Source organism: Pteropus alecto, unplaced genomic scaffold (genome assembly GCF_000325575.1).
Source record: "Pteropus alecto unplaced genomic scaffold, ASM32557v1 scaffold5, whole genome shotgun sequence".
NCBI lineage: Eukaryota > Metazoa > Chordata > Mammalia > Chiroptera > Pteropodidae > Pteropus > Pteropus alecto.
This window is the reverse complement of record NW_006441953.1, coordinates 15389875-15393726: the sequence shown is the minus strand read 5'-3', so window position 1 is coordinate 15393726 and position 3852 is coordinate 15389875. Positions and strand designations below refer to the sequence as shown.

General features: G+C 28.0%; 1 pseudogene; it reads left to right on the top strand.

Moving 5' to 3' along the window:
* Nucleotides 1–445: 445 nt before the first annotated feature.
* On the top strand, nt 446–564 carry LOC112485600 (annotated as a pseudogene).
* The last annotated feature ends 3288 nt before the right edge of the window (nt 565–3852 follow it).

The following is a 3852-nucleotide window of genomic DNA, read 5'->3' as shown; positions in this document are numbered from 1 at the left end:
TGTCATCATTGATGTTCCTTGAACATACCAGGCATACTACACATTAAGGGTCTTCCCACTGACTTTCCCTTTTCACTAGAATGCTCTCACCTTTAGATATTTATATGGCTAACTTTCTCACATCCTTTAAGACCTTACTTAATGGACTTCTTAAATAGTCTCCTCTGACCTTCCTGATTATAATTTCAACCATTGTCACAGCTTCACAGTTCTCTTGATCCCTTAATCTCTTATTTCTTTCCATACTACTCATTAATTTTTACATGTGTGATTTAATTATGTTCATTCCCTGTCTCCCTCTGATAGTACATAAACTCCATGAAAAAAGAGATTTCCATATTTTTTTTTCTCTGTTGTACTACGGGCCCCACATGAGACACACAGGGAGTATTTGTTGTATAAGTAAATCAAAAAGACAAATGGCGAGATTTAAAAAAATGAGTTAGTCTATGGCTATGCTAACCTGAACAAGCCCGCTCTCATCTGATCTAGGAAGCTAAGCAGGGTTGGGCCTGGTTAGTACTTGGATGGGAGACCACCTAGGAAGACCAGGTGCTGTAGGCGGAAAAAATAAAAAAATAAGATATTGTAAGCTGACAACATCCTTGCAATCTGTGAGGTCAACAAAGGGTTGCCTAGCCTAAAAAATAAAAAAAAAATTAAATTAAATTAAAAGAAAGAAAAGTTAAAAGTTAGGAAACATAAAGGATTGACTGAGAAGGTACAAATTATATTTAAATAGAGTTCCAGAAGTAGACTTAAGAAATAATGTAAGAGGAAAAAAATTCAGAAAAATAAGATTAATTTACTCATAATTAAAAAAATAAGATACACAATTTCATAGTGAAGTGGACACTAATCACTGGCTTATAAACAGCAATGAAACATAAATGGATTTTTTTTGTTTCTAAAATTCAATATCTTTTGGCCATTTTTAAGATATATAATGGTTTGTTCTAAAAAATGTGCTGAGATAAAACATATTTTCTCATGAGAAATGATAATAAATTTTCTCAAGGGAAAGTAATTTAAATTTTTTTACATCAAATATATACTAATTTATAATCCGATTCAATTCCAGAAAAGCTCATTTTCATAAAAAAATTTTATATAAAAGGTAAGTTGAATGAAGTAAAGCATATAATTGAACTAAGCTAACAATTTTGTCTCAAGAAACTATAAAATGTATTAAATATTAATAATTAGTATTTTATTTATTTATTATAAATATTCTTAAATGGTGTCCTGCTTAAAAGTAATTAGAATCTAAATATTATGTTAATAGTGAATGATTATTTTTTATTAAATTTGTAGAACTCTTTTATTTGCTAATTGGAATTTATTTTCTCTAACTATTCTATAATTACAACTTATGCTTATGCTGGCTATACTATACATACTAATCAACCATATTACTTATATGTATTTTACCTACCATGCTATTGATAACTAGCATTTGTATTTCAAAAATATTTTATGAAGTAGTTAATTTTTAAAACAATCAATAAGAGATATCGAGAAAGAATTGGGGCATTATACAGATGAGAAAACTAAAGTCAGGAAGGTAAGAAGTTTTTGAAGTTGATGTAGCTAGTACATTGTGATATCATTAGATCAAGACTAACCCTCATGTCTTCTGTACCTAGATTCATTCATATATTTTGACAAATTTATTGCACATATTTTATTATCTAACATAATTAGAGAATAACAAGTTAATCAAATACAAATATATTTTTCTCAATATAATACAACTATTTGTTGGTAAATATTTTATCATTTCAGCCAAAGTACTATTTTGCTGGAGTGAAGAGTAATTGTGAACAATAGAGCTTCAGATAAGTGAAAGTTAAGATTCTACCAGTTTTGTAATATTATATTTTATATTAAAAGCAATAATTCAAACATTGCAATGTAAAGTAAATAATATACAAATTGGAACTATGTATCTAAAAGGAATCTAATATCATTTAGAGATTTATGCTAGTTCTACTGCAATAATTTTAGTACTTTTAGTGATAACTACTTGATATATTAATTACTTCTTAAAAACCAGGAGTATTATGTCCTATGGTTCTTGCTTCTTAATAATTTAAAAAAAAAAAACATGAAGTTAAAAGACCTTCAGAGTACATATAGCTATTGAATTGACAGAAGAAAGTTAAAAAAACAAAAACAAAAACAATGGGTAGACCAAAAGAGTCATTGCCCACTCTAAAATTACAGATGCATAGGTTTTGATTCAGACTTAATAAGTTTGAATATTTAAGGATGTACCCTTAGAATTTAAATGTTTAACAAGCTTCTCCTGTGAGTCTTATATAGGCAGACTAGCCTCTTTGTAACGCTAATATTTGGAGATGTTGACCTATTAGTGTCCTTATTCCAATTTTAAAATAAATGTAGAATTAAGAGGCCTTCATTTCAATATAATTTATACTATGCATACTTTAAAAATTATTCATTACTTAACTAAATCTCTGTGCTACATAATACAAGAGAAATTCATTCAAAATAGGTTTGATATTGTCAGTAGCTTAAAATATTGATAAAAAGGCAGGCATTAGCCTAATTATGAACTGGTAATAAAACAATTGCAGTTATAAAAATATATCTAATTGATTATAGGTTTTTAAATGCTAAGTTGGGATGGAGTAAGTCACTTAGACACATAGATGATATGGGGACTCAGTTTTTCTGGATTGCCATAATAAAATACTATAGACTGAATGGCTTAAACAATAATTTTTTTTATCACTTTTCTGGAAGATAGGAAGTCTACACTCAAGGCACATATAAAACAAATATAAAAATGTATGTATAAAATAAATAATATAATAAAAACTCAAAGTAAATTATTATAATATGTCAATAAGCCTTCATTATTATGATATTATTATTAAAAATTCATTTGGAGCAAGTCTCTATAAGATAACACAAGATAATCTGCTCAGAACATTCTTTCCAAGTTCATCCCATCCTTTTATCTAAAGGTTATTCCTCTCTCTTATGGGATATTTGGCTCCCAATAGTGGTGTTGTTTGCTTTTAAAAAATAATTTTTATCATTAAATTTTGGTTTTGGGGCCCTACATTTTTAGTCTTTGTCTTGCCACAGTGAACCATTGTGTATTTGGAACAATCTTCCTGACCTATTCTAAGCTTGTATAATCCTATGAGATAACTTTTAAAATCCTCTTTGGTCAGGTCAAAATATTTAAGAGTAATACTAACCTGACTTGATGCAGTGATGGAACCTAAATTACTTAAGAAAGTGAGAGGATAGCATGTATTTGTATGCTCTCCATAAATAATAATTTTCTTAGTGAGAATTCTGATGAGATTCAAACAACATTCTAAGGTTATGTTCTTTAGTGAGATTCTAGAGTGTTTATATTTTACTATTTTGATTAATAACAGATCCAATCTCATTGCAAAAGATATGAACAAGTATAAGGACAGACATCTTTGTGTGTAATTTGAAGAGGCATATTGATATTTTTAACCAAAATAGAAAGTTAATACCTCAAAGCAAATTGATAATAATTTTTAAATTGATACATTTTCTGCAATATGGTTTATGGTACTCTATTATATTTTACTATTTCTGCAAGCATAATATGGAGAAAGACATTCTTTTCATTGAAATATATAAATAAATGTAATTAATATATATCAATAATGTAACACTAAAATCAGTCAATATATATTTAAAATTAAGTTCTCCTGCCCCCAATGCTCTATAACTGTTGTGGGTCATTGTTTTGAGACTTTCAACATACAAGAGAATGCAAATTTTTCTATGGAAGGTCCCTGGTTAATTAAAATATTTTAAAATTTACTACTCACTTTG